The following is a 17,035-nucleotide window of genomic DNA, read 5'->3' on the forward strand; positions in this document are numbered from 1 at the left end:
TAGGCAACCACCATGAAATGTGTCACTACCACTTGCTGGGACATAGAATTTCTCTCTTTGGACTTGTGTAAACATTAGCAGTGTTGTTCACTAACTTTTCTTTTACCAGATGCCACACAGATGTCTTTACAAACTATTCATCACTAAAATGTTGCAATTTCGAAAACTATGGTTTACGCAACACTGAGACTGACGGCTCCTTGATAAAATCTGGGAGCCTCCCTAATCTTACCAAAAGCACAGCATCAACTGAAAACCTAGAGAACCCAACCCTGATCTTGGTTCTGTCTTTAGAAAGCTATGTGACCTTAGCAAGGTACTTTGTGTCTCTTAACTTCAGTTTCTTTATCTTTAAAATAAAGAAACTAGACTGGAAGATGTCCAAAGTCCTTCCCAGTGTCTACGTACAACTATTAAGGTCAGAGATAACTTATCAGCATATGTCAAATCCATCCACATTATATTAATCATCAGTGCCGTCAGATTTGACACCTGAGGGAATTCCTCGGCTTTAATCATCTTAATTTTCCAGAAGAGAAAAAAAGTGCAGAGAAACTAAATACATTGTCCAGTTTTACACAAAGAGGTAAAACTGGGGTTTACCAAGTGTCATCTTGGATTCTCAGTTTAAGTCTTAACCAGTAGTTCATTCAGTCAACAGGAAGCATAAGGCATGTGCTATACCCTGGGTCCCCTCTCCATATTAGTTTCAATTTCAAAACAGGTCTACTTATCCCAAAAATCAAGAGTTATAAAACGCTTGGGACTTACAATCTGATATGTATTGATCATAACTAAAGGGCAGTATTAGTGGAATTTGAATTGTTTTAATTTCAAACCTTAGATCTAACTTTCCTGTCCCAGCACTGGCACCATCAGCAAAATGCTGTGATTATGCCATTTACTCTACTTGTTTCCAAATAGCTACTTTCTGGGTCAGAACGACTAAAGTAAACAGGCCACCCATAACAACTCTGTGTCATCCTAACCCACTGTAGCCCAACTGACACCTCTCTACCTTGGGGGATGGGGAAGATAGAAATTTCATAATCTCCTTTACCCTGTGGCTAAGCCATCACCCTCTTGGTTTTACACTGGGATCTTCGAGATCTTTGTCCAATGTGGCTTGACGATAATAATGGTAAATATCATCATATATTTATACATGTACTGTTTCTTGGATGAATCACTTGGGAGAAGGGAAAATAATTAATCCCAGGCAGTTCCAAATTAAATGAAGAACCAGTAAGAACAACTAGCTTTTTCTTTGGAAATCTGCCCTGTAGGTTCCAGAGAAGTAAGATGGTTTGTGGAATGTCAACCCATGCTCACGAGCTAATGCCAATACTGTAAAAACTCCCTTGGGAGGGAGGAGGAAATTGTATCTCATTTCAGCAGACCAGAGTTGGACAGCCTAGGGCCAGAAGTAGAGGATGAGAAGAGGAAGAAGGTTCTAGTTGCTCTACCATGTTTCCTCCCATATTTTCCCTGAAAAGTAGCGTTAGGAGATGCTTGTTTTATTGCAGGTGTTAACCTTGACTGGCACTTTCTGATTGGGCCTGGATTGCGGGGCATTCGGAACCTGGAAAATCGGCAACATGATTGCATAAGCCCATACCCTGGACCCAACTAATTGTTCTTCTCAGCACTGGTGCAAGACAGAAGGGGCACCTAGAACAAGGGACTGGGAAAGATCCTTGAACAAGGTATTAGACTTGTGGGGGAGTCATGCAGTTGTTCAGCAGTATAGTCTCTTCAACCTGAAGGAGACCCCACACCGACACAGTTGGAGGACATAAGCTAGAGTCAAGGGTTTTGTCTCTTGGCTAATAATGCTAGCCGATGATGACCTCAACTTAAGAAAGAGAAGTTTATAGGGAAGAATATATAGTAAGGTCTCTATAAAAGAGAGACAAAACTGAAAAAAAAAAAAAAAATGTAGGCCAGATGGGAAAAGCCAAATGGAACAGATAAAACAAGAATTTAAAAAACTAAAAAATACTTGGTAGAACATAAGAAGGATTTTGGAAATCTGAATCAGGAACAAAAAATCTAAAGAAATAACTGGGTATAGTAAATATTACAAACAAACAAACAAACAAACCCACAAGTGATAAAAGTAAAGATTTAAGTAGATAGCCTGAATGTCAGAATGAATACTGCTGGAGAGTGGCAGAATGAACCAGACTGTTAGATCAGGCAGTATCCTGAAAGGCATTAGGAACTAACCATTAGATGGGGAAAAATAAAGGAAGTGTAGATGGAAGATGAGAGTAGGAATTGCAACTCTGTCTACTTGCAGTCTGAAAAAAAATAAGGTAATAAATGAAAAGATAATAACCAAGATTTTCCCAAAATTCTAAACATAAAACCTCAAAATAAAGAAGATAAGAGTAGCAAAGAGTCCATTGTCTCTCATGGTTCGTCTACCCCTCCAATTTCCCCCCCTTCATTCTTCCCCTCCTGCTACCTTCTTCTTTTTTTTTTTTTTTTTAACATATATTGCATTATTTGTTTCAGAGGTACAGATCTGAGATTCAACAGTCCTGCACAATTCACAGCACTCACCAGAGCACATACCCTCCCCAGTGTCCATCACTCAGTCACCCCATTCCTCCCACCCATGAGAGACGATGGACTCTGAAAAACAAACTGAGGGTTCTAGAGGGGAGGGGGGTGGGAGGATGGGTTAGCCTGGTGATGGGTATTGAGGAGGGCACGTTCTGCATGGAGCACTGGATGTTATGCACAAACAATGAATTATGGAACACTACATCTAAAACTAATGATGTAATGTATGGGGATTAACATAACAATAAAAAATTAAAAAAAAAAAAGAGTAGCAAAGAAAATAAATTTAAAACACATCCCACTCACAGCCAGGCATATTTTAGTGGTATCCGAAAAGATTCAAGCCATCCAAAGAAGACATACAAATGGCCAACAGACACATGAACAGACACTTAACGTCACTGATCATCAGGGAAATGCAAATCAAAATCACAGTGAGTTATCACCTCACACCTGCCCAAATGGCTAAAATCAAAAACACAAGAAACAACAAGTGTCGGCAAGGATGTGGAGAAAAAGGAACCCTCTTGCACTGCTGGTGGGAATGTAAACAGGTGCAGCCACTGTGGAAAACAGTATGGAGGTTCTTCAAAAAATTAAAACTAGAATTACCATAGGATCGAGTAATTCCAATATGAAAATACTAATTTGAAAAGACAGATGCACCCTTAATGTTTACTGCAACATTATTTACAATAGCCAAATTATGGAAGCAACCCAGTGTCCATTGATAGATGATTGGATAAAGAAGATGTGATAGGTATATAAATAGATATATAGAGATATACATGTATACAATGGAATATTACTCAGCCATAAAAATGAATGAAATCTTGCCATTTGCAACAACATGGAGGGAGCTAGAGAGTATGATGCTAAGTGAAATATGTCAGTCGGAGAAAGACAAATACCATATGATCTCACGCACACGTGGAATTTAAGAAACAAAAAAAATGAACAAAGAAAGAAGAGAAAAAAAAAACAGACTCTTAACTATAGAGAATAAACAGGTGGGTGAAATAGGAGAAGGGGATTAAGTGTACACTTATCATGATGAGCACTGAGTATTGTATAGAACTCTTGAGTCACTGTATTGTACACCTGAAACTCATAACCCTGTATATTAACTATACTGGAATGTTAAAAAGAATTCAAGCCAAAGAGAAACTTCAACCATATTCATTAGAGTGAAAGCAGACAAAGGTCAGAATGATGTCACACTTCTTGAACAACAGATGCAAGATAATGGAGCAGAGTCCCCACAATGTTGAAGAAAAAATAACTTTGTACCTAGAATTAAATATCTGGGTAAATCATTATTTACGTGTGAAGGCAAAATTAATATATTCACAGGCACACAAGACGTCAGAAAAATTCACCTTTTATGGCCCGTTTGAAGTAATTTTTGGAGAAAGCAAAAAGATATCAGAAGCAAAGATAAGTAAAGAATTTAACATTTCTGGTTGTTTAAATAAGCAAAACTTACGAAGCACTTAGAATACTGCTTGTCACATAGTAAGTACTCAGGAAAAATGAGTGGCTATTATCTTTGTTTTCAATACTCTGTTAAATAGTTGTGTGGATACTGACATACTCATCATTCTCCAAAACTGAAGGAAGTGCTTTTTAAATTTCTTTATTAAGAATGACATTTACTAGGGGCGGCTGGGTGGCTCAGTCGGTTAAGCATCTGCCTTCAGCTCAGGTCATGATCCCAGGGTCCTGGGATTCAGCCCCAATCGGGCTCCCTGCTCAGCGGGAAGTCTGCTTCTCCCTCTGCCCCTCTGCCCTGCTCGGGCTCTCTCTCACTCTCTCACTCTCTCACTCAAGTTCTCTCTATCGAATAAATAAATAAAATTATTAAAGAATGACATTCACTAGAGATTATTTACCAGATACCATTCATTCATTCACACATTTGGAAGATCCCATTTAATCTTATGAAGCTCTTATCCAAATGCTTGATAATAACTTCTCCTACATTCATCCATTAGCATTATATTGATAGATTTTCTAATATTGGACTATCCATATAATCCTCAAGTAAATCCCACTTGATTATGATAAATGTCTTCCTGGTGGGGGCGGTTGTGCCCTGCGTTTTATTGTTATGTTAGCTGATACTTTATTTAGTATTAAAAACTGCTACTAAGTTTTTGTTACTCTGTCTAGCTGTCTTGCTGAACTTGCTTATTAGTTTTCATAGCTTGTTAATTTTCATGGCTTTTACTTATAAATAATGATAATTCTACCGCCTCCCTTTTAATCTTTATGCCTCTTCTTAGTTTTTCCAATGAAATAGCACATGCTAGGTGAAGCATACAGGCTTTGGAGAGAGACTTAGCTGTGGACCCTGGGCACAAGATGTGCTTGGACCCTTGGTGCTTCTGAGTCACCTGAAAAGCAGTGAGAAAAGCACCTCAAGGAGTTTACGAGGATTCCACAAGTTGAAATGCTTGGCACGTGGCCAACAATAAATGCTAACTACTGAAATATTTACTAAATAAAGAACAAGGGATACGGGAGGGCACATGATGTAATGAGCACTGGGTATTAATATGCAACTGATGAATCACTGAACTCTACCTCTGAAACTAACAATACACCATCTGTCAATTAACTGAATTAAAAAAAAAAAAAAGAAAGAACAAGGCATACCTAATCCAATCTTGGAAGTTTAGGAAAATCTGCCCGAGAAACAATATGAAACTGAAACCTCTGGACCAGGTACATGAGTCAGAAGAAAGGGTATAGGAAAAAATACTGGATGCAATAAAGCATTCCCAAGGAGGGACGCACATGCAATGACAGAAAGCACAGCATGTTTAGAGAATGGACAGCTGTTCAGTATAAGTATACTGGATGACTCAGTTCTTCGGATACCAATATGAACTGCTCCAGTAGATAATGAGTTGCTGAAAGTAATTATGTTTGGTTCAGTTTTTTATCTGTAAGAGCACTTGGCAAAGAGCCATGCACTGAAAAAGTGCTCAATAAATATTTGCTATTTTTAGGAAGGTTTCTGGTCCATTGTAAGCCTACTTGATTCAAAACCATAGCCTGGGAACCAATACTTTATAAACTGCAGAGGCTAAAAGTAATGTGTCTTGAATTAAGAAAGGTCAAGGTTTAGAAGAGAGATACCTCAATATCAAATCTAAATCAGCCATCATAAAACCACAGGTCTGAAGTTTTAGAAGTCCTTCACAAAACAATGAGAAGAGTCCAGGGGTAAAGTCTAATGATATAAAATACAGATTCTTAAAACTCTGACATCTGGGGTTACTGCAAATTTTAAAGTGACATAATAAAGTTGTTATGTCTATGTATTTGTTTCCTTGGATTCTCAGGAGAAGGAGCACTAAATGAATTAAATATTAACAGTACTACTATTTTTACAAAATTTTTTTCATCTTTTTTGTATTTTGAAATATTTTTTTCAAAATAATTGGCAAATAGAATTAAGAAAATGAAAAAATTTCTATTAAAAAATTTTAAAGAATAGGGTGTGTCTTGTTTCTATTTCCTTTCATTTACTGAAGGATTTACTTTGCAATTTATTAAATGATCCCCTCAATAAAAACTGGCACAAAATATTAAACAGCACCCCCCTCTTTTTTTTAGTTCTAATAGGCTCATGCTGATCTAAAAAAGCTCATATGCATCATCCTAAAAATGAATGTAAGGATTCTATCAGTAGTCTGGCCCAAATTAGATCCTCCGGAAATTCTATTTCCCTTCCTGACCCTGACAATATGCTGGTATTGGTTTTCCAAGAGCTATCTGATCATTGATGATTTATTTCCGGTCAAATCTAGTCAAACTCCTTTTCTCAAAACCTTTTATCACTTGGCCCCTCAGCAATATGTGATAGATTATGGACAGCAAAAATAACATTATTAAAGATCGATTATGTGCCAGGCAAGGTGCTAGGCACACAAGGATGCTGCATTTCCCAAACTGCAGCCTTTCCAACTCCATCATTACAATTCTTGTCATTCTTGGTACCACTTTCGTCATTCACTCAAGAGGAAAGTCAATCTGAAAACAAGTCAATATAATAAAATACTGCCAATACTATTAGAGATGTACCCATCAGGAGGGGACAAAAACAAAGGAGAAATGTAGTCAATATTTCCAGGGGGCTTGAGAGGAGGTAAAGTTGGGGCTTTGCCTGGAGAACTTCACAGAGGAAGGGACTCTTTAAAGACTGGTATATTAAAAAAATAAATAAATAAAAATGAACTCATAGATACAGAAAATAGATGGGTGGTTGCCAGAGGCAGGGGGTTGAGGAATGGGTGAAATGGGTAAAAGGAGTTGAAAGGTACAAACTTCTAGTTATAAAATAAATAAGCCATGGGAATGTAATGTACAGCATGGTGACTATAGTTAATACTGTATTGCATATTTGAAAGTTTCTAAAAGAGTAAGCCTCTCTTGTATGGGGGTTTCAGGGTAGGGTAGGAAGGGACACATAATTCAGTCAGTAACTGTTACCTTTCCAAAAACTGAAAAAATCTGAACTCCAAACATATCTGACCCTAAGAGTTTTGGAAAGTATTATAAACCTAGTAGTTATAAACCTAGTAGTATGTCAGACAGTTATAGGTGTATGGAGGAGAGTTTAAACACAGTGCTGATGGGAGTGCAACAGGAAGTACATGAGTTAGGGGAAAACCTCACCACAAATGGGATACTGAACCAAGCCAATGAGGTAAAGGAGTAGGCTATATCTGAGAGAAGAGCAGTCTAAGTAGGGGAACAGCAAGTTCAAGACCCTTAGATAAGAACAGAGCAGTATGTGTGATGAGGAGAAAGGCTCTCAGTGTGACTGAAATAGTGGAAGAATAGTAGGTAAGATAATGGAGATAAAAATCACTTAGGGCCTTACTGACCTTTGCAATGGAATTTGGCTTTTACAGAGTGAGGTGAAAAGGCCAAGGAGGGTTTTGACTGGAGGAGGAGAATGACCTAATTAATGTTTTAACAGGATCACAATGTGTGGCTGATCATCTCCAAAGATGGCTGCCATCATCGGCACCATCCCTCGTTGAACAAGCATGACAAGCTACCTAGAGAGAGGAAGAGTCTATGTCCTCTCCCACTGAATCTGGGATGGCCTTCTAACTTGCTATTCCCAATAGAATGAAACAAATGTAAAGTCTGGGAATTCTATACCCAGGCCTTAAAAGGATTTGCAGCTCCCACTTCCTCTTTTATGGGAGCTGGATACTATATAAGAAGTCTGACAACCCTGAGACCATCAGGTTATGAGAAAGCCCAATCTGGCCATTTGGAAAGGCCAAGTGTAATAGAATGAAAGAACCCACCAACAGCCTGACCCAACGTCTTGAGCCATCTCAGTCCTTGGACACTGGAGTCAGCTGAGACCACAGACACTGTGGAATGGAGACAAGTCATTGCCACCGTGTCCTGTCCAAATTTCTAACTTCCAAACCTTGAACAAATAAAATGTTCTTGTTTCACACCATGAAATTTTGGAGGAGTTTATCACATAGCAATTAAAAACTGATACTAAAACTGTTAATGAGACCAGGTGGTGGGTAGACACCTGAAATGCAGCAAAGCCACTCTTTCTAGTGAAAGTTAGAAAGGCAATGATGAACTTCTTACTGGTGGCTGGAGAGAGGGCAACACATTACACTGTGGCCAAATGCCTGGCAACACTGCAATAATAGAGAAGAAAGAAAATATATCTAATGAACTTGTGGACCTGACTAAGAAGATTTCTGAGCGTGATAACTGGCTCCATTTAGCTGCCCAAGATTGATTACAGGAAGAGAAAGATGAACTAAAGTGTTCAAGTGGGATTTAGAGAAAATTGTTCAACCCAGGATTTGCCAGCTTAGAAAAGAAAACTTATTGTCATTCTTGCCTCTCCAGACAGCAGAAGATTCGCAAAGAAAGAAGCAGTCCTAGGACAAAATTCAAATCCAAGGTCTATTAGCACAATGTGCTCTCAGGTTAAAGATCAAATCAAGTGCGTGGCTGGAAGATGCCTCATCAAGAACTTAGATGAAAGTAGTGCCTCATAGACCCAGTCAGCAGGACAAAAATGCTTCGAAAAACCTTAAGGGTTTCTCCTACAGCATTCTGAAAGGGTTTCTCCTACAGCATTCTGACTTGCAGCCAAAGTAAAGAGGGGTGTGTCATGAGAGTCTTATGAGTACGTCCTTCTCTAATGGAGTGAACCTCAATAAAATTTATAGGAAGCCTTCAAGATTTAAAAGAAATTGTACTTAAAAAAAAAAAAAAAAAAAAAAAACACAAAAATCTCACCACCAGGTAAACAAAAGGAAGGACACAAAAGGTCCCTAGATCCCAAACTCAGAGCAGGAAGTGGCTTACTCAGCTGCTGCTAAGAGCTAGTTCTTATGGAAAAGAAAGAAAGACTCAAAGGAGGGGGCTTTAACTTTCCAGCCAGCCCAGATGAGGTGCCAGACATAGGAATGAAGAAACCTTCCGGAATGTTTCCTCCCCAGGGGCCTAGTAAGAGCTAAGGAGCTGAATGTAGCCCAGACTGCAGAATCATGACAAGTAACAAATTACTATTTGTTAAACCAGTGGTTTCTGGGAGTTTGTTTGTTTGTTTTGAGGGTTTGCTTGTTTGTTTTGTAGGTTTGTTTGTTTAATGCAGGCAGGGCAAATAAACAGAAGCTTTCTGGCTGCTGTGTCCCACTGAGAACAGACTGGGGGGGAGGGGCAAGTATAGCAATAGGGAGACCAATCTTGCAGTAATACCTTGAGGCATGACAAGAGTAGCTTGGATACAGGTGGCCGCAGTGAAGCAGGTGAGAAGTCAGATGTGGGATATACGCTGAAGGGACAGCTAAACGACCCGGTGGCAGATTAAAATGTGGGGGGTGAAAAAAAGAGAAGTAAGGACAACTCTGAGATGAACTACGTGATTATCTATGCAACTCGAAGAATGGAACTGCCACCAAGTAAGAGGAGGGAGACAGTGGAAGAAGCAGTTTGGGGGTTAAGCCAGGAATCCAGTGAGTCCTAGACACCTCCTCAGGAATACTAACTAGACTGTTGTATATACTAGTCTGGAGTTCAGGGGGAGGTCATGACCGGATATAGAAATCACCACTCTAGGAAGGCATTAACAGCTACAAGGCTGGAGGAGATCACCAAGGGAGTGAGTTACACAGACAAAAGACCTAGAGACTGAGCCCGCTGACTCCTCTGTTTAGAGGTTAGGGAAACGCAACCAGCAAGAGACTGAAATGAGTGATGGTATCGCAGAAGGACAAGCAGGAGAGGGGGCACTGTCTGGAAGCCAAATGAAAAACTCTGAAAAAAACTCTGCTGAAAGAGTGCACCAGAAGAGAATCAAGCCCTAACCGTGGGATCCAACATGGCGGGGCTTAGTACCTCTGACAAGGACAGTTTTAGTGGAGTAGTGGGGATGACAGCCTGCCTGGTTCAAGAGATAGTGAGAAGAGAGAAACTGGAGACAGAAAGTAGAACTGAAAATGGGGACCGAAAAACCAGGTGGTGGCTGGAGAGAAACATGAGGCCAAACAGCTGTTTGTTGTTTTTGTTGTTGTTTATGGGAGAAATTATAGTGATGGGAAAGACCCATTACAGAGAGACAAAAATTGATGATAGAAAGAATGAATTACTAAAGGCTCTGTCCTTGAGCAGATAACAGGAATGAGACTGCACGGCTGAAGGACTGCAATGGATTTCTGGCTGGGTTCCTTATCTCCAATTTGTTTTTTCTTCAATAAATCCTACCCCAGACTGATTTCCCCCAAACACTGTTTTTATGATAGCAGTCCATCATTGTTTTTGCTCTGTTGTTTCCTACCTGTTTTACACTCCTCTGCTAAGTTGTCAAACTGCTGAATGTCCTGACTCTCATTGAAGTCAATACAAATCAACCATGTGACCAACCCTGGGCTGGGCTCACACTGTCAATACTTTATTCAAAATGTGACTGTAGAGACACACATAATAAGATGAACTTACAGAGACAAATGTTATCACAGCAACAAATAAATTCATACAAGGGAAAAAATAATTCCACCTGGGCAGTATAAAGGGGCGGCAACAGTTATGAAGGTCGGATGCTTTCAGCAGGGCGCAGGAAGGATGACGAGGAGTGAGCAGGAATAGCAAGTGTGTCTAGAGCACAGAGAAGTGTGACTGGAACTGGCATGGAAGAGGAGCCCAGGCTGGGAAGGCTATCCAATCCCCCAAGCCTGGCTGGAAGCTATTCCCCCCCAACCCCGGTCTCAGTGGGAAGCCTCTGCAGCTGCCAGTTCTTTACCCCTCCCTCCCCTAGACACACACACACACACACACACACACAGAATCTCTGTTTTAAGCAAAATGAGCCCTGGCAATCTACAAACCAACCTTAGGAGGGCGGGCAATAGGCTGAACCAGATCAGAGATCTTCAAAGTAAACAACAGGCACCCCTGGGGAACCCCACAGCTTTCCAAGGGCTGTATGGATATAGAGAGTTCTAAAGGAACCAATTTCCGGATCCACTATTTCCATAGGAACCCTTTTTTATAAGTGATATGCCTGAAATGTGCCAACAGCAAGCATTTTCTGGCAAGTTCTCCTTTCCCACTTCCCCTTTCATAAATAATTACCCTTCACCCATTTTACCAAAGGAAGGCACATCTCTCTCCCATTCAGAATCTCACCATATGTCTTGCCTCCCCAGGGTGCCAAATAAAGGGGCAAATTGAAAAACTGATATTAGAGAAACTTCTTTCAGGAAAGCATTGATATCAACACTACCCATACCTACATTTATGATACACATTTCCAGTATAGTTAATTTTATGCCTCATAATTACTTATCAAAAGTTAATGAATTACTTTGGTTACCTGTGTACTAATATTTAAAATAACATAAAGGATAATTTTAACAGAATTATTTTAAAAATTAAATTTAAATGTATATACTTTTTGTTGCAGAAGAGTAAGAAGAACACGGAAGTTGGAAAAACATATTGTAAACTTTCTAACTATAAAATGTTCAATTAAAGAATAATTGAATATTTTGGAGGTCAGAGCTAACAGTGCCCAAGGGGTATTTCATTTCTTGAATTTCTATTAGAAGGCATATAAGCAAAATGCCCAGTGAGAATGAAATGATACAAGGGATTATTGAATGTATCACAGGGCTTCTTTCCTGCGCCACTGTGATAAGTAGAGCTCCCCCCGCCCCCACCAACCTTACAACCATCATATTTTCTTCTTGTAGGATCATTTTCAGTTTCAATTCCTTTATTTAACAAAATACTTTCTGTCACTCTCCTGATCCCCTCTGCAGTCTGTAAGCACTTGGAGAAACCTTAGCATCAGGAGAAGAAGCAACTATGTACTACTAGAACATGATGAGCAAATACACATTTAGACTTTTTTATCCATTTTTATATGGTCTATATACAAAATATACATTTTATACACACACACACATATATATGCATATGCATATATGTATATATGTATATTTTGGTCCTTTCGAAAATGACCCACAAGACACTACTAGAGTCACAGTGGGATAAAACACTGAAAAATATATGTATACGTATACCCTGCCTCCAGATATAAAACGACTACGAATAACACTGCTGAATTGAAATGAGACCAAAGAGCTTCTTATTTCCTACATCCGATTCCAGTACTGAGGAACTTGAAAAAAAAAAAAAAGTAAAGCAAAATAATAAAATATAATTAATAATAATTAGTAAAGGGCGCCTGGGTGGCTCAGTTTGTTAAGCATCTGCCTTCTGCTCGGGTCATGATCCCAGGATCCAGGGATCGAGCCCCACATTGGGCTCCCAGCTCAGCGGGAATCCTGCTTCTCCCTCTCCCACTCCCCCTGCTTGTGTTCCCTCTCTCACTGTCTCTCTCTCTCTGTTGAAAAATAAATAAAATCTTTAAAAAATAATAATAATAATAATTAGTAAAATTCACCATTAAATAGCTAGTAGTGAATATGCTGCAGGACTAGCTAAAACCACAAAGGTTCTTCCAACTTCCCTATGGAATTTTTCCACTCAATCCATTCAAATAGGATAGCAGCAAGCACTTAAGCATTATTCAATCTCAATAGCTTCATGTAGTAATCTGCAATCACTGTGTAAGTAAACCAAAGAGCTAATACTGAACTAAGGAAAGCAGCTGGCCTCTTGCCAACCCTCATACCATAAAGCCTCTGAAAAAGCTTCTCAAATAGTTGACTACACCACCTCGGTTGTGATATAATGGGAAAGGCTTCTGTTCTGATCTCTCCATGAACCCCAGCTTTCCACTTGGATGGATGAATGGACAGGGAGATGGATAAATTCAGCATACAGATCAATCCACATGTACCTATGCCAAGCCCTATCAGCAAAAACTGATGCAAATTAATGTTTTCATTCAGGAACCATGAAAGAAGTTTCTCCAAGGAACCAAACACATATGGACACTCATGTGAATACTAGTTGATCATAAAGCTAATCTTTAAATATATAATTAATGATTGATGTCAATCATGCAAGTACTATATAAGCAGTGTTACTTGAAAACCAACATTCTATCATTATAACACTGCGTCCATCAAAATGAAGTCGTGGTTAGTTGTCACTGCCAAATTGTGGGAAATACTTATATGGAAATATCATTCTTCCTAAATACCCGTGATCTTAAATCTGTCCGGGTTCAAATCCTCAGTTCTACCACTTAACTAGCTCTGTAACTTTGGGAAAGTTATTTATTACCCTATGCTTCAATTTTCTCAGCAGTATAATACAGTCCCTACCACCACATAACTTTATTATGATGATTTTTAAAAATACATACTTTGGGGCACCTGGGTGGCTCAGTTGGTTAAGCAACTGCCTTCGGCTCAGGTCCTGATCCTGGAGTCCTGGGATCGAGTCCTGCATCGGGCTCCCTGCTCGGCGGGGGGTCTGCTTCTCCCTCTGACCCTCCCCCCTCTCATGCTCTCTCTATCTCAGTCTCTCTCTCAAATAAATAAATAAAATCTTAAAAATAAATAAATAAATAAAAATAAAAATAAAAATACATACTTGGAACAACATCCAGTACATAATAAGAACTCAACAAGTATTAGCTATAATTCATATTATTTCCCGTAATTCAAGTTGCTGGCAGAAAGACAGAACTCTCTGTATTATCATTAACTAAACTTCAAAAGAATAGCTACCTAATGAGCAAACTTAACAGTAAACTCTAAGAGATAAATGAAGAAAAGGACAGTTTTCTAAGTTTTAAGATGTTTTTAAAACTATTTGTGATTCAAGACCCACTTAAAAACCTAACTAGAGTTGTGGACATTTTCCTAAGAAAAGTCCACTTATCCATAACATTTCAGGGCTTCAATCATAGCCTTCCTGAAATCTACTCAGAGCCAGCAAACCTGAGATGGAGAACCTCCTGGGTTCTAATTATCTAATTATCTAATCCTCTAATTATCAAACTGTTTCAATAAACTTTAAACCACTGATTTTCTTCCTCCTTCATAGAAGTTGATAAACATGTATTTCATTAACAACTAGTATGTCTTGCAATAGAGCTGCTGACATTTATAACTGAATCTCACGGGTGAAACAAAAAGCATCAAATCGTTTTCTTTAAGCCCACCAAAATCTGCAGTAAAATTCCAAATTTCAGGACTACAACTTCAAACCAGGTTCTGGAGTTCCCACTCCAGACTGCTGGAGAATAGTGAATCCAAAGTATGGGAAGGGGCGGCTGGCTGGTTCGGTCAGTAGAGCATGTGACTCTTGATCTCCGGGAAGTGACTTCGAGCCCCACATTGGGTGTAGAGCTTACTTAATAAAAAATAATATATACATTAATAGATTAATAATAAGTTAAAAAACAAAATATGGGAACACTGCTTACTAGAGCTTCAGGACCAGTGACCAACCTATCTCCTCTGTGTCACTCTGTCACAGAGCAGATGATACTGCAGGAAAGGCCATTCTGAGTATGACTAAAACTTTGAGAGGAGAAAACACAGGGAAAAGATGCAAGAATGTGACCTTAAAACACAATCATAACAAACCTTTAGAACTTCTGAGACTTCTTAACTTGATTACATAAAATTTTAAATTCTTCGTCACTTTTTAAATCTAAGAAGCCTGTTGCTTTTTTTTTCAGTCCCTTCCTTTATATCTCTATATTGTTCTTTCCTTTGTACCACCTTCCTCTGTCTACCTTGCCCACCACACTGCTTTTCAATAAAACAACAGGAGTTTAAAAATTGAATCCATATATCACCTTGCTGCTTTCAGTAGAACAGTCCCCCTCACAGCCATCCCACCGCAGGATGCCACAACCATCCAGATCTAATCTGTTCATTCAGTCAAGTCAGTAAAACCTCGTTAGGCACACTGAGAAGATGAGGATGCCTATCAGTTACAAGTAGATGTCATCACCCGTGTCATAACATTAGAAAGTAGCTTTAAAAAACATAATGGAAAACAGCTAACGACAACCACTTTACCTCCAGTTTTGAAACTTCTGACTCACCCTGTTTAAGAATCTGTTAATACGCATCGTTTAAGAATAACCTTGCTTTATGGCTACGTTGAAGCTATCAAAATCTTAAATGCACGGCATTACATAAATTAAAATGCATCGTATCCGTTCGCAAAATGCAATTTCAGTTGGAAAAAATCAACCGGATTTTCATTTAAATCCACCTTGGATAAGGGTTTTATTGCAATTAAAGTCTCCTGCATCTCTTCCAAGTTACTAAGACTGCTTTTCTAAGAGATGAGTGGCTTGTCCAGGGTTGGAAGTGAGAATATAGACCCAGGCCTGATTGCCCAGCAGTAACCATTTCTGCAAGTTCCTCTCCCTAGGAGGACAAGGGTCCTTATCCAAGAAGGGGAGGGTAACTCGATTTTGCAAACAAAGGTAGCGACAGACGCGCAGGGCCCTACACACCTTTGCGCCCACCGACAGGGAGTTTGGGAGGCGGCAGGGAAGAAGCGGGGAGCTGCGGTACCTTTCTTGAACTCTCTGAGCTCGGTTAGGTACAGAACTCGGCGCTCCGTGCTGCCAGACGGCGTCTTCTCCGAAACGGCAGCGTGGCGGGGGCAGCCAGACGCACGTCCCTCGCTCTCCGCGGGTCAGCTGCAGAGTCAGCGGAGGGGAGAGCCCGGCGCCGGGCGCTGCCTCCCGCCACTCCGCTGCCCGCAACACCGAAAGACCGCGAGCGCACGGAGGAACGGCGCGGGACCCGCAAGCGGACGAGCAAGCTGCGCACCTCTGAAAGTGGAGGATGGCGAGCAGAGGGCACGGGAGGAATAAAGGGTCAGAAGGGGAAAAACCTCTGTGCGTAGTGCAACCGAAAACTGAAGTCGCGGTCAAGTGTTCCCCGTGAGAGGGCAGGGCGGGGCGGCGCGACCCGCAGCTGGTGGCGGGAAACGGGTGGGTCCGCCCGGAGCTGGGAGAGGCCCGAGGCGTAGGCTTTCGGGGAAAATTCCATCGCCTTTTCAACCACCACCACCTCCCCCCCCAGAGCGAAGAAGCAGAACTCTACCTCCATGGAGTCCGGGCTGCAGGGCTGGGGGCGGCAAGCGGCGCTGCCGGACGGGCGCGGCCACCCGGCTCCCTTCCCTGGCGATGGGCTTCGACTGCAACGAGCGAGTCAGCCGGGGTTCCCCATGGGCGCCCTGAACCCAGGGAGTCCCAACCCCCAGCGAAAAGAAAAGTGAAAGAGAAAAGAGCAAGGAGCACAGGGCAAGATAAACATCCCCAGCGGAGGCCGGGGGAGGGGAAGGTGGCAGCAGACCCTGAACGATTGCCCCAGGTGTCCAAGTTCCCCGCCCCCTGGGCTGGGACTCTTGGCAGGTTTCTGCCACTGCCAAGTCCGGGGGCGCAGAACCTGGAGGGAGGAGGAGGTCAGGGAGCGCCGGCCCCGCCTCGCAGCAACCCCGGACAGCTGCTTTGGCCTGTGCCTGTATCTTCCGGGGGACCTGCAGGGAAAGCGCGAGAAGTCTGCGAGACCACCCCCAGCACCCACCCAGCCTGGCTGAGGGCGGGGGGCCTCCCCGGAAAAACCTGGAGACCTGGGCGCGTGGTTGCGCTTGCAAGTGGCCCAGAGGCAAGGGAAAAGTGTGTGGTAGGATCGGGCTGGGCTGGGCGGCTACTCCAGACCAACCCCTCAGCCCGCAGCGCAGGTTGGAAGAAGGAAGGCTCGGGTGAAGTCTTACTGCAGAAGACGGAATAAGACAGCTGGATGATTACTTTGTCCAAGGCAGTTAACACGGAGGGTGAACCGGCAGAAATGAGCCTGCCTGTGGATCACTTTTCCAGTCTAGTGCATACTCGAGTGTGAACACTGCACATGGCCCCATTAAATAGGACCGTGTGAAATGGTATTAGAGTATTTTACAGTTGAAAGAAGGGACTAAGTTCTTTGAAGCTGAGTGATCCTTATGCCAC

General features: G+C 41.3%; 1 protein-coding gene across 4 annotated transcripts in view; it reads right to left on the bottom strand.

The window, feature by feature from the left end:
- The window catches only part of IL15 (interleukin 15), a 78,257-nt gene extending 61,649 nt beyond the window's left edge, over nt 1-16,608 (bottom strand). For 2 of the 4 annotated variants that reach the window (XM_035023014.1, XM_035023012.1), the window contains exon 1: nt 16,131-16,608. The gene's annotated coding sequence lies outside the window, so the exon portion shown is untranslated. Of the gene's footprint in view, nt 1-15,532; nt 15,821-16,130 lie in introns of those variants that run through there. The other 2 variants (XM_035023013.1, XM_035023016.1) reach the window with 2 other exon arrangements.
- Between the last annotated feature and the right edge of the window lie 427 nt (nt 16,609-17,035).

The sequence above is a fragment of the Mirounga leonina genome, unplaced genomic scaffold (genome assembly GCF_011800145.1).
Source record: "Mirounga leonina isolate KUSES-001 unplaced genomic scaffold, KU_Mleo_1.0 Mir_176, whole genome shotgun sequence".
Classification (NCBI taxonomy): Eukaryota; Metazoa; Chordata; class Mammalia; order Carnivora; family Phocidae; genus Mirounga; species Mirounga leonina.